The sequence below is a fragment of the Ranitomeya imitator genome, chromosome 3, assembly GCF_032444005.1.
Source record: "Ranitomeya imitator isolate aRanImi1 chromosome 3, aRanImi1.pri, whole genome shotgun sequence".
In the NCBI taxonomy this organism is placed as follows: domain Eukaryota; kingdom Metazoa; phylum Chordata; class Amphibia; order Anura; family Dendrobatidae; genus Ranitomeya; species Ranitomeya imitator.
This window is the reverse complement of record NC_091284.1, coordinates 732,150,994-732,172,278: the sequence shown is the minus strand read 5'-3', so window position 1 is coordinate 732,172,278 and position 21,285 is coordinate 732,150,994.

Genomic DNA, 21,285 nt, shown 5'->3' with positions numbered 1-21,285 from the left:
TTTGACAGCGGCATTTAACTAGTTAATAGGTGCAGGCAGATCGCGATTCTGCCCGCACCTATTACGGGCACATGTCAGCTGTTCAAAACAGCTGACATGTCCCGGCTTTGATGCGGGCTCACCGCCGGAGCCCGCATCAAAGCGGGGCTTCTGACCTCGGATGTACTATCCCGTCCGAGGTCAGAAAGGGGTTAATGCAGAACAAATTATACCTCTGCAATGATTAAGTATGGTCTACACATATGGCTTTGCCGTGCGGGTTTTCACGTAATGTTCTGCAGCTATGACATCTTATAGATTATCATATCATGTACAATGGTGGTCAGTACCTGGACCATTGTAGATCAACGATTCCCAGTAGGGCAGGGTTTGTATAGCAGACTCAATTCCCATTTCTAAAGTCACTAGTAGTGTTGAGCATTCCGATACCGCAAGTATCGGGTATCGGCCGATACTTGCGGTATCGGAATTCCGATACCGAGATCCGATACTTTTGTGGTATCGGGTATCGGTATCGGATCAATAGGGATGTGTAAAATAAAGAATTAAAATAAAAAATATTGATATGCTCACCTCTCCGGCAGCCCCTGGACATCACGCTGGTAACCGGCCGGCTTCTTGGTCGCGTGCCGCCCATGTGACCGGCACGCGACCAATCAGAAGCCGCGACGTCATTCTCATTCACAAAACTCCTAATTCTAGGAATTAAGGACCTGCGAATGACGTCGCGGCTTCTGATTGGTCGCGTACCGGTCACATGGGCGGCACGCGACCAATCAGAAGCCGTGACGTCATTCGCAGGTCCTGAAGGCGCTCATTTTAAACAAAGAAGCCGGCCGGTTACCAGCGTGAAGTCCAGGGGCCGCCGGAGAGGTGAGCATATCAGTATTTTTTATTTTAATTCTTTATTTTACACATCCCTATGGATCCCAGGGCCTGAAGGAGAGTTTCCTCTCCTTCAGACCCTGGGAACCATGAGAATACCTTCCGATACTTGATGTCCCATTGACTTGTATTGGTATCGGATATCGGTATCGGCGATATCCGATATTTTTCGGGTATCGGCCGATACTATCCGATACCGATACTTTCAAGTATCGGACGGTATCGCTCAACACTAGTCACTAGGTAAGGCTGGGGTCACGGTAGCGTAGAATACGGACGAGTGATGAGCGAATGTACTCGTTGCTCGTGTTTTCCCAAGCTCGCCCTGGTGGTCTCAGAGTATTTGTAACTGCTCGGAGATTTAGTTTTTTTGACGCTGCTGCATGATTTACAGCTACTAGCCAGCCTGAGTACATGTGGGGGTTGCCTGGTTGATAGGGAATGCCCACATGTATTCAAGCTGTCTATCAGCAGTAAATGATGCAGCTGCGGCAATGAAAACTACATCTCCGAGCAGTTATAAATATTCAGAGACCACCCGAGTGTGCTCGGGAAAACTCGAGCAACGAGTACACTCGCTCATCACTAATACGGACGAGTTCTATGCCAGAAAACATCGCCTAGTTCTCAGACCAGTGTTAATCTATGGGTCAGCTCACATCAGCATTTATTTTCTCAGGCGTATTCAATGTGCATGTAAAATTGCAGAATGCTGTGATTGTCACCGAGACTCAGCAGAGATTTGTCAATGCAAGCCTATGGGTGCGAGAAAAACTCGGACACCACACGGATCATCCATATGACTTGCGAGAAATAAGCACACATTTTCCTCATTTCAGCCCATTGCTCCATTAAATTCATTGATGAAAATCAGTGAGAAATATAAAGCCATACGCATGTCATACGGATACATAGGTGCGAGAAAATCCAATCATCACATTGCAAACGCATTACACACGGATGACCATACGAAGAACACTTGTGCGACTCTCGGCAGGGTGACTCGGACCGATTTTCCATACGTTAAGTGTGACTCCAGTCTTAGTCTCTCTTTCTTGTTAGGTGTAATAGTCAGCGGGATCCTTTCTACTGCATTTTCTGTAGAGCATAGGCTCTTATGGCTAGCGGGGTCCTATCTCCTGTAGAGTGTAAGTTCTTATGGTCAGAAGGGTCCTCTCTCCTGTAGAGTGTAAGCTCATATGGTCAGCAGGATCCTCTCTCTCCTGTACATTTTAAACTCTTATGGTAAACAGGTTCCTCTCTCTCCTGTTGAGTGTAAGGCCTTATGGTTAGCAGGGCCTTCTCTCTCCTGTAGAGTGTAAGCTGTTATGGTCAGCAAGGTCCCCTCTCTCCTGTACAGTGTAAGATCTTATGGTCAATGGGGTCCTCTCTCTCCTGTTGAGTGTAAACTCTTATAGTCAGCAGGGTCCTCTCTCTCCTGTAAAGTGTAAGCTCTTATGGTCAGCGGGGTCCTCTCTCTCCTGTAGAGTGTGAGCTCTTATGGTCAGCAGGGTCCTCTCTCTACTATAGAGTGTAAGCTCTTATGGTCAGCAGGGTCTTCTCTTTTCTGTATAGTGGAAGCTCTTATGGTCAGCGAGGTTCTCTCTCTTTCGCTCACCTGTAAAGTGTAAGCTCTCCAGTATAGTTTCCAATGGGAAAACACTATTCATTAATTGGTCCCCAAGGATCCCCTTTATTAATGTTCACTCCCCTCAGTGTATGGGCTTGCTCATATTATTATTATTATTTATTTATATAGCACCATTAATTACATGGTGCTGTACATGTGAAAAGGGGTTACATACAGGGTTATATATATCACATACAGGGTTATAGATATCGTTAACAGTAAACAAATTTACAAAGACAGACTGGTACAGAGGGGAGAGGACCCTGTCCTTGCGGAATTACATTCTTTGGGATAATGGGGAAGAGACAAGAGGTCGGGGTGCTGCAGCACTGGTGGTGGTGAGGCGGCAGCTCTGGTGGTGGTGAGGCGGCAGCTCGGGTGGCTGGCGAGGTGGCAGCTCGGGTGGTTGGTGAGGTGGCAGCTCTGGTGGTGGCAATGCAGCAGCTCTGGTGGTTGGTGACATGGCAGCAGCTCGGGATTCTTTGGGATAATGGGGAAGAGACAAGAGGTCGGGGTGCTGCAGCACTGGTGGTGGTGAGGCGGCAGCTCTGGTGGTGGGGAGCCGGCTTGGGTGGTTGGTGAGGCTGCAGCTCGTGTGGTTGATGAGGCGGCAGCTCGGGTGATTGGTGAGGCAGCAGCAGCTTGGGTGGTTGGTGATTGGTGAGGCAGCAGCAGCTTGGGTGGTTGGTGAGGCGGCAGAATGGTTATTGCAGGCTGTAGGCTTTCCTTAACAGATGGGTTTTCAGGTTCCGTCTGAAGGATCCGAGGGTGGTGGATAATCGGACGTGTTGAGGCGAGGAATTCCAGAGGATGGGGGATATTCAGGAGGAATCTTGGAGGCGGTTGTGTGAGGATCTAAAAAGTGTGGAGGAGAGTAGGAGGTCTTGGGAGGATCGAAGATTATGACACAGATTCGGCACAGTTGACCACTGCCTCCTACTACAGATCCTCTCTTCCTTTGGGGTCAAAGACCTTGCCCTATCTTGGATCTCCTCATACCTTGCGTAGCGTTTCCTACTCCCATACTACCTCTTCATCTCGCCCCCTCTCTGTTGGAGTCCCCCAAGGCTCTGTCCAAGGATCCTTACTATTCTCAATCTATACACTCGGCCTGGGAGAACTTGTAAGGTCCTATGGCTTCCTGTACCATCTATATGCCGATGACACTCAGATCTACCTCTCTGGCCCAGATGTCACCTCTCTGCTCTCCAGAATCACAGAGTGTCTATCAGCCATATCCTCCTTGTTCTCCTCTCGCTTCCTCAAGCTCAATGTGGACAAATCTGAACTCATTATCTTTCCTCCATCACGCATATCTTCCCTATCTGATCTATCTATCAAAATAAATGAAATCACACTTTCCCCTGTCCCCATAATCTGCTGCCTCGGAGTAACCCTTGACTCTGCCCGCACATCCAAGCTCTCGCCACCTCCTGTCGCCTCCAGCTCAAAAATATTTCCAGAATCCGTTCTTTCCTCAACCCACACCCTACCAAAATGCTTGTGCATGCCCTAATCATCTCCTGTCTCGACTACTGCAACACACTCCTCTGTGGCCTACCCTCTAACACTCTCGCACCCCTCCAGTCCATCCTTTACTTTGCTGTCCGACTAATTAATCTCCCTCCTCGCTGCACTTCTGTTTCGCCTCTTTGCAAATCCCTTCACTGGCTCCCGATTTCCCAGCATACCCAGATTAAATTACTAACACTGAACTACAAAGCCATCTATAACCTTTCTCCTCCATATATTTCCACACTAATCTCTCAATATCTTTCTTCACGTAATCTCCGGTTGTCCCAAGACTTCCTCCTCTCCTCCACGCTTATTCGCTCCTCACCCAATCGCCTCCAAGACTTCTCCCGAATATCACCCATCCTCTGGACTTTAGCCCCAACACATCCGGTTATCATCTACTTTTGGATCCTTCAAAAGAAACCTGAAAACCCACCTCCTTCAAAGAAGCTTACAGCCTGTAAAGACCACACGACCACCTCAACAGCATTGGAGCTACTGCAACCCTCGACCAACTGTCTCCTTCCCCATAATCCTGTAGAATGTAAGCCCACAAGGGCAGGGTCCTCTTCCCTCTGTATCAGTCTGTCATTGTTAGTTTTGTTTACTGTAAGTGATATTCGTATTTTGTTGTAACCCCTTCTCATGTACAGCACCATGGTGCTATATAAATAAGTAATAATAATAATAATAATTACGTGAGGGAAGATAGTGAGAGATTAGTTCAGATGGCTGTCTATTCTCTCATGCAATAGAATCGGGCCTTTTGCTGAAGAAGCTGGGCAAAATATGCGCGTCGGGGCAGAGGGACAGGACCGCTCCACATTTTTCTATGCTATCCTTACTCAGGTAAAAATGTTGTGCCTCCTTTATGCTGTTGGACTCTAACCATGGTTATGCCTACGGCAACCAGTATATTATGAGTCTCTTCTCTGACAGGCCTTCCTTTGGCTCAAAACCTTCATGCTCAATATGCTTTATGAGATTTATGCATAGCTCTGTGGTGCTGTCACCAATACTGGAGCTCCTGCAACCCTCAACCTATTGTCTCCATCCCCACCATCCTGTAGAATGTAAGCCTGCAAGGGCAGGGTCCTCGCCCCTCTGTATCAGTCTGTAATTGTTAGTTTGCTTACTGTAAGTGATATCTGTAACTTGTATGTAACCCCTTCTCATGTACAGCACCATGGAATCAATGGTGCTATATAAATAAATAATAATAATTTGCACAGGCTATACTGCATGCTGTTTTACTCTGATATGCTGATATAGCAAAGTAATATATCCCATGCACCTTAAATGCATCGCAGCCTGCTAAACTGACCACACTCACTTTGATTCAATTCTACTGTTTTATTTAAATCGTGTTTTTTACACTTATCCTTATATTTAATGAATTACATTAATGAACTGCCTCTGTCTGTTTACTGTGTTGAACCTAAGTTATAACTAAATAGCAATATATGTTTATTTGCTCGTGATTGTACTTTACTATTGGCACTAAACACTTCAACATTTTATGTAGCACTGACATTTTATATTTTTTTGTAATTAATTTATACAGCAGAACTCAGACTTTTCATGATAGTTATATTCTTTATTGAGCCTTTTACTGCTGAAGTTTCTATCACGGCTAGTAATATTGATTGATTTCCTTCGTCCTTCGTCCTTCCATTTTTTCATTCTTGCCCCTTTCTTAATTTTCACTTTCCTTTAATTTTATCATGTCATAAATAAAATACATTTATTTTAAATATACATGTGTTCTAATGTAGCCATTCCCTCCCCCAATGGTTAAATTTGCGCCTAGGGTATTAAATTGTATCATGAGACCTGGTAGCTTGAACTCAGGTTACCAGCCGCCAGGTCTCACGGCAGCTACAAGGCCTGGAAACCTCAAGGGAAACTTTGAGGGACATTTTAAGAATACTGGAGTTTCCAGCTGCTGGAAATCCTGAAGGCTGTGAACAAAGGTTGCCTAGGGTGTGTATTTTATGGTACTTGCTCATTTTTAAAAAATTAACCCCTTAACGACCAAAGGTATTTTTGTTTTTGCATTTTCATTTCTTGCTCCTCTTTTTTCCAGAGCAAGAACATTTTTTTTATTTTTGGGTCAATATGGCCATGTGAGGGCTTGTTTTTTGCAGGACGAGTTGTACTTTTTAACGACACCATTGGTTTTAACATATCATGTACTGGAAAACGGGGAAAAAAAATCCAAGTGCGGTGAAATTGAAAAAAAAAAAGTGCAATCCCTCAGTTGTTTTTTTTTTTTATCATGTTCACTAATTTCTAAAACTGACCTACCATTATGATTCTACAGGTCATTGTGAGTTCAGAGACTCCAAACATTGCTAGGTTCTTTTTTATTTATTAGGTGAAAAAAAAATTCCAAAGTTTGTTGAACAAAAAAAAAACATTGCGCCATTTTCCTATACTCGTAGCGTCTCCGTTTTTTGTGATCTGGGGTTGGGTGAGGGCTTATTTTTTGTGTACCAAGCTGATATTTTTAATGATACCAATTTGATGCAGACATGATCTTTTAATCGCCCAGTATTGCATTTTAATGCAACGTTGTGGAGACTAAAAAAAGTAATTCTGGCATTTTGACTTTTTTTCTCGTTAAGTTGTTTAGCGATTGGGGTAACTATTTTTTATTTTGATAGATTGGACAATTATGAATGCGGCGATATTAAATATGTATATGTTTGATATTTTGTATTGTTTTATTTTGAATGGGGTGAAAGGGGGATGATTTAAACTTTTATATATATATATTTCTTTAATATTTTTAAAAACATTGCTTTTACTTTTTGCATACTTCAATGGTTTCCATGGGAGACTAGAAGCTGCAGTTGTCAGATCGGCTCTGCTTCATACAGGCGATGATCAGATGACCTGTCTATAGCAGAAATGCTCACTTTTTATGAGCGCCGACCACCGGCTTTGACAACCATAGAGGTCTGCTGAAGATCTCTAGATGTCATGCCAACTCATTAGTGACGGGGTCACCGATGGGCATGATTTCCGGTGCACATGCCGTAAGCGCGAGTTAAATTCTGCTGTCAGAGATTGACAGTGGCATTTAACAAGTTAACAGCAGCAGGTGGATCGTGATTCCACCAGCGGCTGTTGCGGGCACATGTCAGCTGTATATATCAGCTCAGCTGTCACGTGCCCGGAAATGCGTGGGCTCTGCGCCAGAGCCCGCATTAAACAGGGGGAGTCCGACATCTGCGTACTATTACACCCAATGTCGGAAAGGGGTTAATTTAAAAATTGACACGGGGTCCCCCATAATTTTCATAAATAGCAGAGGGAAAGCTGTCAGCTGAGGGCTGATGTTAATATTCTGGGAAGGAGCCAATAGCCATAAAGTTTTCCAGGCTATATCAGCTTGTAGCTGATAGCTGTTTGCTTTTTTTATAACTGTGCTTTTTTATTTTTGTTTCAAATAAAGGAGTCTGTGTCATTATTTCAATTAAAGGATTTTATCCTGGCTAGATCTTTTTTAAAATCTAATTATGAAATTACTAATGGAGGCATCTTATAGACACTTCTCCACAACTAACCTGTTTGCTTAATGTCAGGGGCCATAAAACAGCTGAGATCAACCCCACAAGCCACAACCATTACCTCACTTGCCACCGCATCAGGGCAAGTGGGAAGAGCGAGGCTAACCACCATATTTAAGTGATAAGAAGAAAAATAAACATGAACAAAAACAGGGATCACGATGAAAAACATATAAGAATGCTTTATTGATACAAATAGAACCACAAACAAGTTTATAAAATGTAAAAGTCAAAGAAACAGACACAAATAACTCATAATAGGGTTAAAAAACATCTTCCTGTCCCACAGATCATATGGACCGTGAAGAATAGTGGCTAGATGAGCTCTGTATATCAATGACCTGGAATGTCATTTGTGGTTTTGAGGCTATATGTCCACATGATACGTTCTCCAGCCAATTTGGAGGCAGCGAAACTTATGGAGCGGTCTGTTTACAGTGCTGATCACATTTGACATTCCGGGTCATTGATATACAAAGCTCATCTAACCACTATTCTTACCAGTCTGAGAATACCAGCCCCCAGCTGTTTGCTTTTGCTTGGCTGGTTGCCAAAAATACGGGGACCCATTTTGTTTTTTTAAATTATTTATTTAAATGATTAATTTAAAAATGTGGAGTGGGACCACTCTCTTCTCTATACAGCTGACCGCTGAGGGTTGCAGACCGCAGCTATAAGTTTTGCCTGTGCTGATTATCTAACATAGAAGAAACCCAACATCATTTTTTTAAGTGTATTTATTTATAGCACATCATGTATTCATCCTTATCTAAAAGTACTCCTTAAAATTGCTAAGGCCGGTTTCACACGTCAGTAGCTCCGGTACGTGAGGTGACAGTTTCCTCGTGTACCGGAGCCACTGACACACGTAGACGCATTAAAATCAATGCATCTGTGCAGATGTCATTGATTTTTTGCGGACCGTGTCTCCGTGTGCCAAACATGGAGACATGTCAGTGTTCGTGGGAACGCACGTATTACACGGACCCATTAAAGTCAATGGATCCGTGTAAAGCATGTACCGCACACGGACATTGTCCGTGTGCAGTCCGTGTGCCGTGCAGGAGACAGCGCTCCAGTAAGCGCTGTCCCCCCCACATGGTGCTGAAGCCACGATTCATATCTTCTGTGCAGCAGCGTTTACTGCAGAGAAGATATGAATAATCCTTTTTTTTAAGTTTATCGTGTATAAAATAAAGGTCCATGTCCCCACCCCCTGTGCGCCCCCCCGCTGTTCTGAAAATACTCACACTGCTCCCTCGTTGGCTGTCACTGCTTCCTCTCCTGGTCGCACCTTCTACTGTATGCGGTCACGTGGGGCCGCCGATTACAGTCATGACTATGCGGCTCCACATCCCATAGGGGTGGAGCCGCATATTCATTACTATAAATGAGCGGCCCCACGTGACCGCATACAGTAGAAGGTGCGGTCAGGAGAGGAAGCAGCGACAGCCAACGAGGGAGCTGGGTGAGTATTTTCAGAACAGCGGGGGGGGCGCACAGGGGGTGGGGACATGGACCTTTATTTTATACACGATAAACTTAAAAAAAAAAGGATTATTCATATCTTCTCTGCAGCAAACGCTGACTGCACAGAAGATATGAATCGCGGTTTCAGCACGATGCAGGGGACAGCGCTAAACTTTAGCGCTCTCTCCTGCACGCTCCGTGTGGTACCCAGTGGGCACACATGTGCCGCACGTGTGCCACACTGATGTGCCACATAAACGCAGGGGCACACGGACACGGAAAATTCCGGTACCGATTTTTTTCCGGTACCGGAATTATCTGGACGTGTGGGACTGCCCTAAGAAGGGTATTTTTACCACTCTGTTAAATATGTAGTGTGATCTCTGGCAGTTCCTGTGCTATGGAATAGTGGCGGCACTGGCAGTTATACCCTCAGGAACTGATGGCCATTTAAAAAAAATCTATAAAAAATTGCTTCACCTCATATGACCTCTATAACTGCTCAGGCTGTGTGGGCCACATGAAAAGCTAAGTTGCTACCAAAAGCCAGCATTCAACAAGAAACACTGCTGGGATCTAAAATATTGGTACCATAAGGGAATATCATGTTTTTATTTTATTTTTCTGTATTTAAAGCATTACTTCAGCTATTTTTTTTTGCGCTCAAGTGATGCTACTAACATGGTACTACAAATGTAAGATTCCTCACTGTAAACTGATACTTACCCACCACCATCATCACCTTTTTGCATCGCCACTTCAGTCCTGCAGTGGCATCTTGTGTCAGCACCTTCTGACTGTCCGGAAGTCAAATGTAACAGTCACAAGCTCTCAATGCAAGTCTGAGAGCCAGAACGAGGCTATGATAGACTTGCATTGAAGAGTGACCTCCGGCTCACTCCAAGAAATACTGCAGTGATCTGGCAGGTAACAAACTGACGGAAACCAATGGGAGCGGTGCCCACAAAAGTGAAGATATTGGCTGTAGTTTCCCCAACAAATCGCAATATGTGAACACACTCTCATACAGATCCAACTGGCAGTAACTTTTCATTAATGTCACACCAAGCTTTATAATTTTAGAAATTAAAATTCAACCCCAAGTTCTCAAACTTTTTTATTTAAGCAAATATATAAATAAGTTTAAAAAAAGGAGAAAGATACATTAATATATGCATACAAATCAAACATATAACAATGAACTTTACAAACCATTGCATAGAGTGGATCCATGTTGGAGATATGTGACAATGAAAACAAATAGCATACAAGTCACATCACCCCTTTCCCCCACAGCCTCACCAACATGCAGCTCCTCATGAGTGACATTAACCCCCTTCACCATGCAGACTCCCAGCATACAGAACTACGCTAGTCACCACACCGCCTTCCCCACAGAGCTGCCAAGCATGCAACCCCACGCGAGCGACATCACTACCTTCCCTGTATAGTCCCCAACCCTTGCTGAACATGACAGCTGAGGGTTGCAGACCCCAGTTGTGAGTTTTGCCTGGATGATTATCAAAAATACAGGGTAATCCATGCTGTTTTTTAATTATTAATTTACAGTGCAGGAGCTATCTGATGAATCCTCCCATCAGCCGATCCTGCTTCACTGTTATTAGCGGCAGCATGTGTCGGCTGATGAGAGCAGTAGTCGCATCAGCTAACACCAATGACTGGAGGTAAACTTTATCCCTCTGCTCACAGATGCGGGCTCACATGACAGCGTGGGAACCATGACTCTGACCGGCGGTGATGATTTTACAGCCCATCAGAAGCGGTATGTGCTGCGCTGTCATGCATATGACAGCACGACAAACACCCGGAGTTCAGGGGGCCGAACCTGAACCGTAACACGGCCTTCCTGGTGAAGACCGTGTTCGGTATCTGTGTTTGATCATTAGGTGCTTGGTATGGACGCCAAACTTTACTTTTCGGGTTCTCCCATCTCTAATCAGACTTTTAGGGAGACAAAGTCACATGTTTGTGATGCAATGTCAACTTCTAGAGCCCGGAAGATGACATGACGTCACAGGATACTATGCTGGAGGCTTCCGGGTCACGTGATCAGGATGGAGAGTCCAAGGACAGCGCCCCTCAGTGGCAACAATAAAAAAAGAAGGTATTTGAAAACATACATCTTGGATTGATTTAAATCGATTTCCAGAACATAAAATGTAGTGGACGTGCTCTTTACTCCTCACAAAGGCTTCATTTCATTTCTTTTACACTGCATGCATAATTTATACTGCTTCATTACTGTTGTTATAGTTAGCAACCCTGATTTGTTTTTTGGAACTGATGAGAGATAGCAATTGTAAAAGGTTCTCCCATGTAAAAACCCCTCTGTTATTCCAGAATACTAGTAACAGTAAACTAGTAATTTGACCTTACACTGTTTTTGTTGTTCTTTTTTTACTTTATTTCCCTTTATATTTTCATTCACTTGGGACATCAGTAATGCACTGGACCTTAGATACAGTTGTGCTCAAATTTTTTGCTTTCTTGGCCTTTTTTCAGAGAATATGAGTGATAACACCAAAACTTTTTCTCCACTCACGGATAGTGGTTGTGTGAAGCCATCTATTGTCACACTACTGTGTTTTCTCTTTTTAAATAATAATGACAACTTAAAACATCCAAATGACCCTGATCAAAGTTCACATACCCCATTTCTTCATACCGTGTATTGCTCCCTCTTACGTCAATGACAGCTTGAAGTCTTTTGTTGTAGTTATGGATAAGGTTCTTTATTTTCTCATTTGGTAAAGCTGCCCACTTTTCTTGGCAAAAAGCCTCCAGTTCCTGTAAATTTCTGAGCTGTCTAGCATGAACTGCGCGCTCCCCAGAGTGGCTCAATGGTATTGAGCTCAGGAGACTGAGATGGTCACTTCAGAACCTTCACTTTGTTTTGCTGTAGCCAATGACAGGTTGACTTGGCCGTTGGATCGTTGTCAAGTTGGAACTTCCAAGTAGGCTTCCGGCTGATGATTACATATTTGCCTCCAATATTTGCTGATTATGTGCTGCATTCATCTTTCCTTCAACTTTGACAAAGTTTCCTGTGCCTTTGTAGCTCACGCATCCCAAAAACATCAGTGATCCACCTCTGTTCTTTACAGTAGGACTGGTGATCCTTTCATCATAGGCCTTGTTGACCTCTCTCCAAATGTAACATTTATGGTTGTGGCAAAAAAGTTCAATTTTGGTCTCATCACTAAAATTATCTTGTTCTAGAAGTTTTGAGGCTTGTCTCTGTGCTGTTTTGCATATTGTAGGTGAGATACTTTGTGGCATTTGCACAGTAATGGCTTTCTTCTGGTGACTTGACCATGCAGCCCATTTTTCTGTGGGCCTCCTTATTGTGCATCTTGAAACAGCCACATCGCTAGTTTTCAGAGAGTCCAGTATTTCAGCTGATGCTATTTGTGGGTTTTTCTTTGTATTTCAAACAGATTTCCTGGCACTTGTGGAAGAAATGTTTGTTGGTCTACCTCGCCGTGGTTTTGTTTATACAGAGCCTTTGATTTTCCATTTGCTAATCACAAATCACAGTTTGAATGCTGCTGACTGGCATTATCAATTCCTTGGATATATTTTTGTATCCCTTTCCTGTTTTATACAGTTCAACTACCTTTTCCCATAGATCCATTGGCAATTCTTTTGCTTTCCCCATGAATCACAATCTTGAAACATCAGTGGCTGTATGAAAGATGCAATAGTCTGTCTGGATCCCAGAAACTCACTCAGCTTTTATGCACACACACTGATCATAAGCAAACAGGTCACAGGTGAGGATGTTACCTTTAGTAGCCATTCAAACCAGTTTGTGTCAACTTCTGTACAAGTTATCATGCCAAAATCACCAGGGAATTTGAAATTTTGATCAGGGTCATTTGGATGTTTTGGGTTGTGTGAGGCAGTGACTCGTGTCACAGGGAGGGGTCGCGGTGTGTTCTCCCCAGGTTGTGCATGGAGACGGATGACATCCATAGGTTTGCATGGCAGTCACGGATTTCTGGTTTGGGTTTTCCATGTGGCTGAAAGCCACAGGTTTGTTTGTTAAAAATCCTGCAGTAAGGGGTGTGTCAGGTGTCAGGTGCAATGTCAGTGTCAGTCTGGTGTGTGCTGTTGTGCAGAGCAGAGGCCTGCAGAGTGCTGGCTGTGTGTGTGAAGCAGCACAGGCCAGCGGAGCCAGCAGCTACGGCAGCTGAATAGCCTGGCACCTGCAGCGTATACAGCGATGCAAGCCGTCCATGGTAACTGGTCTCGGATGTGGACAGTCCTGTGGGGGTATTGAACTTTGATGACATGTACTATAAAATGCTATGCACCTTTATGTGTGAAGTAGCACATTAAAGAGACTTTTCTGTTTGAACTTTGGGGGTCACTGCCTCTTCACTGCGTATGGTGCTACCGTGGCATTACATATGGTGGAAATAATGCGGGCAGTGTGAACAGAGGCATACCCCAAAGCGTGCTGCATAGCGTTGTGCAAATCTACTGGAAAAATTTTTTCAAGACACCTTGCTGTGGCTCAGCAGGGCCACAAAGATTGAAGGTTTCTGCTGGTAACTCAGTGGGGTTGCGAAGATTTACTATGGATCGGTGGGTCCATGAAGTCTGCATTGCAGAGGAGCTGCAGTGGAAGCAGCAGAGAATGTGCTTATGTGCTGTTTCAGGAGTAGAACCGAAAATGTTGAGATACCGGCCGTAGAGGTCGCCAAATTAGGGTCAGAGTGCAATCCTGATAGGCTCCCCCTAGATGTATTGACAGGAGAGACTGAAAATGTTGTTTTGGGTGGGGATGTCACAGGATCATACAGATGCCCTGTCTCATGCCCATATGGGGTAACAAGTGTTAAACCCCACAGGTATGAACAGGGGGAGGATATGTGAGGTAGTGACTCATGTCACAAGTAGGGTTCACTGTGTGTTTTCCCCAGGTTGTGCATGGAGACATATGAAGTCCATTGGTGTGCATGGCAGTCACGGATTTCTGGTCCGGGTTTTCCATGTGACAGAGCAAAGTACTGCAGTGCGCAGGCGCCAGGCCTCTCTGACCTTTCCCGGCACCTGCGCACTGCAGTTCTTTGCTCTGCCCTCAACAGGGCAGACAAAGTACGCCTGTGCCGGAGCCGATGAAAGAAGACAAGAAGAGGACGTCATCGTATGAAGATAGGAGGCGCCGGACCCGGACCGCAGCGGGACCATCCCTGTGTGAGTATAATATAACCTGTTTTTCTTTTCTTTCAGGTTACATCGGGAGCTTATCTACAGCATTACAGAATGCTGTAGATAATCCCCTGATGCCGGTGGCCTTAGCTCATATATGATTTTTGGGGTGACAGATTCCCTTTAACCATGAGCAGAGAAAAAGTTTTGATGTTATCATTCATATTCTCTGAAAAAAGAGCAAGAAAGCAAAAATTCTACTGGGGTATGTAAACTTTTGAGCACAACTGTATGTTACCCATTTGCCTCAGCAAGTGGCTTATCACAAAAACAGATATCCATTTCAAGGAAAGTTATTTGTGTGCACAGTGTTCATGAACTTTACAATGCAGGATACATTTGCATGTCATGTATAATAGTAGTATTAATAGATTTAGATGGTGCCAATTTGTCAGTCTGATGTGCCTGCTAATGACTAACATTGAATGCCAACAGAAGCCACCTCACTACAATAATCGCAACTAAAACATATTTTGTCGGTTATTATAGCCACGTGGTGGCACTGTATTAAATCAGTTGATAGACATAAATATCAAGCTGATATCCGTTATATCTTACCATATTAAAGAGAGAGAGAATTCCATATGGCCTGAACTGCTGGCACTGTTTTGGCACATACCTGGAGCCCATCTTTCTGAGAACGCAATGAATCACGAAAATGTTTTGGCACTCATGCCATATGCTTGTCAATAACAGAGCCACTGTCATTAATTAATGCTTGTAAATCCAGCTCAACCACATTTAAACATAACATTACGGTGAACCCAACAAGCACATGCCATTCAGAGTGCAGCAGTAGACATATTCCTATTGCATAAGATAACTGAACACCAGTCTGCTGTGATACGGCCAAATGCAAATCTTTATTTCAAAGCATCTAAGAACGGCCAAAACGAAGCTCCAATCCATGGCCCCCATAACTCCTCAAAACACTTACAATGGGTTCAAAACCAGCCATCAACTCCTACGCTAGGTGTTTTATGACCCAAGTACCTAAAGGACTGATCTCAATATTAAGCTTCGCTCACACAAGCGTTTACATCTGCAGAGTGCAATGCGAGAAAAAAAGGGACTGCACTTGGCCAATGTTATTCAATGAGGCAGTGCAGATCTGCGTATTTTTTCTTAACTGTATTTGACATGAGAAAAAAAATTGCATTATTCCACGATTTCATTCCAAAATCTACTGAGTGTGAGAAAAAAAGTTCCTAGATTAGGAGTGAATGTTTTGTTGTCCTCTGATTGGGGTCTGGTTCTGTTATGATAACCCCACATGGTCTGAAGTGCAAAATTCTTGATTTTTTTGATTCAACAAGATCTTTTTGAGGTGACCAAGGTGTTCATCCCTATCCATGGGGTTGGAACATATATGATTGTATCTGATGGCTTGGCTGTAGACAATAGAGTTTTTTATGTGTTTTGGATGGAAACTGTCCTATTAAAGGTATGTTGGACGGTCGATTGGCTTCTGATGCAGGGATGTCTCTATTTCACTGTTCTGCAGCTGAATGATGGTGTCCAAAAAGTTCATTTCAGTGCAGGAGTAGTTGAGTGTTAAGTTGATGGTGGGATGAAATTGATTAAACTGTTCATGGAACGTCTTTAGCTGTGGCTCAGACGTCCAGATGATTAAAATATCATCAATGTAGTGGCAGTAGGCCAGAGGCCTGATGGGTCATGAGGACAAAAAGTCACTTTCAAGCTTGGCCATGAAAAGATTTGCATACTGTGGGGCCATTTTACTTCCTATTGCTGTGCCAGTCTCCTGTAGATATACAGTACAGACCAAAAGTTTGGACACACCTTCTCATTTAAAGATTTTTCTGTATTTTCATGACTATGAAAATTGTATATTCACACTGAAGGCATCAAAACTATGAATTAACACATGTGGAATTATATACTTAACAAAAAAAGTGTGAAACAACTGAAATTATGTATTATATTCTAGGTTCTTCAAAGTAGCCACCTTTTGCTTTGATGACTGCTTTGCACACTCTTGGCATTCTCTTGATGAGCTTCCAGAGGTAGTCACTGGGAATAGTCTTCCAACAATCTTGAAGGAGTTCCCAGAGATGCTTAGCACTTGTTGGCCCTTTTGCCTTCACTCTACGGTCCAGCTCACCCCAAACCATCTCGATTGGGTTCAGGTCTGGCGACTGTAGAGGCCAGGTCATCTGGCGCAGCACCCCATCACTCTCCTTCTTGGTCAAATAGCCTTTACACAGCCTGGAGGTGTGTTTGGGGACATTGTCCTGTTGAAAAATAAATGATGGTCCAACTGAACGCAAACCGGATGGAATAGCATGCCGCTGCAAGATGCTGTGTTAGCCATGCTAGTTCAGTATGCCTTCAATTTTGAATAAATACCCAACAGTGTCACCAGCAAAGCACCCCCACACCATAACACCTCCTCCTCCATAATTCAAGGTGGGAACCAGGCATGTAGAGTCTATCCGTTCACCTTTTTTGCGTCACACAAAGACACAGTGGTTGGAACCAAAGATCTCAGATTTTAACTAATCAGACCAAAGCACAGATTTCCACTGGTCTAATGTCCATTCCTTGTGTTTTTTAGCCCAAACAAGTCTCTTCTGCTTGTTGCCTGTCCTTTGCAGTGGTTTCCTAGCAGCTATTTTACCATGAAGGCCTGCTGCACAAAGTCTCCTCTTAACAGTTGTTGTATAGATGTGTCTGCTGATAGAACTCTTTGTGACATTGACCTGGTCTCTAATCTGAGCTGCTGTTAACCTGCGATTTCTGAGGCTGGTGACTCGGATAAACTTATCCTCAGAAGCAGAGGTGACTCTTGGTCTTCCTTTCCTTGGGCGGTCCTCATGTGAGCCAGTTTCTTTGTAGCGCTTGATGGTTTTTGCCACTGCATTTGGGAAACACTTTCAAAGTTTTCCCAGTTTTTCAGACTGACTGACCTTCATTTCTTAAAATAATGATGGCCACATTTTTTTCTTTACTTAGATGCTTTTTTCTTGCCATAATACAAATTCTAACAGTCTATTCAATAGGACTATCAGCTGTGTATCCACCAGACTTTTGCACAACACAACTGTTGGTCCCAACACCATTTATAAGGCAAAAAAATCCACTTATTAAACCTGACAGGTCACACCTGAAGTGAAATCCATTCCCGGTGACTACCTCTGGAAGCTCATCAAGAGAATGCCAAGAGAGTGCAAAGCAGTCATCAAAGCAAAAGGTGGCTACTTTGAAGAACCTAGAATATAAGACATAATTTCAGTTGTTTTACTCTTTTTTTGTTAAGTATATAATTCCACATGTGTTAATTCATAGTTTTGATGCCTTCTGTGTGAATGTACAATTTTCATAGTAATGAAAATACAGAACAATCTTTAAAGGGAACCTGTCACCCCGTTTTTTCAAGAAGAGCTAAAAATAGCGTTAAATAGGGGCAGAGCTGGGCTTTACATTAGTGTATTTTGGAGCCTTTATTCCCCACCTATGCTGCCGAAATACCTTTGTAAAGTTGCCGTTTTGGGCTGTCACTCACGGGTCAGGTCATATGGGCGTGGTGACAGCGCTGTTTCTTCCCAGATCTCCGTTGGTGGCGTAGTGGTGTGCGCATGTCCAAGTGGCGAATCCACTGCGCAGCTTCAAGGAAAATAGCGCGATCTGCGCTATTCAGCCGTTTATCGGTGGGCGCGGCCATCTTTGTGAGGCCGCGCGTGCGCAGATGGTTCTTCTCGGCTTCCCGGGGCTTCATGAAAATGGCCGCGGGATGCCGCGCATGCGCAGATGGCGATCTCGACGGCCATTTTCCTGAAGCCGAGTTTCCTGAAGCCATTTTCCTGAAGCTGACTTCAATTTTTTTGTAGTAGCGTGTCCATAAGTTGTCTGTTTGCTTCCCTCATATAGTCTGATATGTTCATCATGACTATTGCACCTCCCTTGTCAGGTTTAATGATGATTTCTTTGTTAGTTTTCAAAGACTGTATGGCCTTTCTATCCTGGGCACTGATGTTAGATGATTGTTCCCTGTTGGTGTCTATGATAGTGGATTTTATCAAATGTCTGAAGGAGTTCATATATTTATCCAAATGAGGGTTGCGTCCAGGTGGAGGTGTCCAGTCTGACCTCTTCTTGTTTGTTAGGATCCCTTTTCCTTCAGTCCAAGTGTTTTCTGAATCTTCTGTATCATTGAAATATTCCCTCAGGCGCAGTCTCCTGAAAAAATGTTCCATATAACTGCAGAGTTCAGTTTTATCCAGGGCCTTAGTAGGACAAAATGAGAGTCCTCTGGAAAGCATGGTCAGCTCCACTTTGTTGGGTTTATAATCTCAGAGATTAATGACACAGTTAGATGCTTTTGTGTCTGGAATGGAGTGGTTTTCCAAGTTGTCAGGTTTTGGCTTTGTTTTGTATCTATTTGTCTGGAGTACTGAATTGAGGCACAATCTGTGTAGTTTCTTTTCCTTGTTTTGAATCAGAAAGGTCCTTAGTTTGTTATAGTATTGTTGTAATTTTTGCCCTGTGTTTTCTGTAAGTGTTTTCCTTAGAATTTCAAATTGCCCTTGGACTTTACTCTTTATGCTGTAGCAGACATGCACAAGGTGATTCCTTAATCTCTCAGAAGTCCTGTGACAAAGGTTTTGTGGATAATGGGTATTGTAGGTATGAAGAATTGGGTTTGTAATCCAGAGTCCTTTGGGAATTAGATTCTCCTTTTTGCATTTAGATATGAAAAAAAAGTCGCTGTCCATTTGTGCATGTTTCTTCAGAAGTGGTTTTAATTCCATAAAGATGTGGTACATTCTGGTATCCTCCATTTTGATACAGGAAAGATATATATCTTGGTACCGTGTTAGCCAGTAGATAGAATAATATTTAGAATTGAGAGTCCTCAGAGCCGATATGTTTCCAAAGTCCTGATCCCTGATGCTGAAGTGAACTTGCGTCCGAACTGGGGATATATAGATGTTACAATATTGATTTGCAATTATGTTGATGTTATTTATATTTATCGACTTTTTTTTATTGAATTCAGCTGTCCTGTGTATGTTGACTTTACAATGATGTACACTATGAATCCATAAAGTACCTTTCTGTATTTGATCTGTTATTACTTTTGAGCTGAGAGTTCACTAAAGCAAGTTTAAAAACCCATAATCAATTCAGAGCTTTTTATAAGGGTATTTTGCCTTTATGCTAGTTGTCAGATTGATAAATATGGGGTGTGCCCTCTTGGTAATGAAGGTCCTAAGGTGATATCTGATGGCATCTGTGACTTTTCTATTTAACAAAAGACTGTGAGGGTCACTTCGGGGGGAAAAAACAGTGTTGTGTAAATTAATTGGGACAAAGCAAAAAAATAAAATGTTATAATGCACTGTTACATACTAATTCTGAAAATTACCTTTTTCCATGGGTTAGTTGACCAAGATTTATTTATTATATATTAAAACTTGTTTGAATCACTGACTGGTAACCAACTTACGATTTTACTTACGATTTTTAATGCTTTGTCACCATTAATTTGCACAGCACTGTATGTCTCTAAATAAAGACAAGGGTCAATGATGAGATTTATTCATATTGGTAAAAGACAGTTTAGTGATATTAAGCTAATCCAATGTCACAACCTAAAAATATTAGTTTAGGGTTAAAGTTCATACTATTAATAACCCAAACCTAACCTAAAATAAAGATTATTATTATTATTATTATTATTATTACTACTCAACAGCAGACACAGGGTTAGGTACCTGGACATTTTAATGTTTTAGAAGAAGTAAAATCACAATACCCTTTTTTTTGCTGTTATAACCTGTTGTGAGCACTGGCCCCAAATAAGATGGGGGTACTTGACTTTTAAGCCAACCGGAAAGTCACATGAATCACCTACTTATATCCTTTATTTTTACAGTATATAGTGACTAGGCAAACTATCCTGAAATGTATATGTTTGCATAACTTTTTTGTTACAAGGAAATGTATATATATGCACTTCATGTAGGCAACAGGGACACACATTGGTTGAGATACAAGACACCCAGTATGTACCAACCACGGTACAAAGACTAACAGGAGATGCAGGGGCCCTTGACCCTGTCATTGCAGAGAGAAGCAGAGAGGGCCCCCTCCTTCTGCAAATGACAGCCCCCCTGCCTCTCCTCACAGTGTTCCTGCTGCTGCCGCTGCCTGTATTGTGGCTCAAGCATTGTCAATAGCTGGTTTGGGCCCCCCCTTCCTTCAGGGCGCTGGTGCAGCTGCATCGGTTGAACCAGCGGTATGTCCGCCCCTGCATGGTACTGCGCAAATCCTGCGCTAAGTGGAGCTGACAAAAAAGAGAGGAGCTCCGGCACCTTGTGCTTAGGCTTCTTTCACACTTCAGTTGTTTGGCGTCAGTCTGCTCTGACATTGTGACGGATCAACGGATCCATCAAAATTGTTGAGCAAACGGTTCTAAGGGATCCGTTTTTTTGATGCATCCATGTATCTGGGAAAAGTATGTACTTTTTGGAGCATGCTCAATTGAAAAAGCGGATTGGGGCGACGGATCCGCCAAAAGATGGTCGCGACAGATCCGTCGCCCATAGGCGGCCATTCTATGAAATGGCAGACGCGACAGATCAGACACGAACCGCCATTTCAGCGCAGACAAAAAACGTTGCAATGTCCATCAATGTCTAGATGACATCTGCCAAATTTCGACGGATCCGTCACATGGCGGATGGAATGGACGACCATCCGCCACAATCTGTCGCTAATGCAAGTCTATGGGAAAATAGCGGATCCGCCCCAAAAAATGGCAGATCCGCTATTTGACGAAAACGGCGGATTCAAACTGACGCCAAAAGACTGAAGTGTGAAAGAGGCCTTAGGTAAATAAATGAAATTTAGAAGAAGTATATGACTGAGTGAAACTAGCCAAGGGCACACAGATTGACCAGTTAGTACAAAAAGAGACCTACACGGTAGTGCAATCGTGAATTTTCT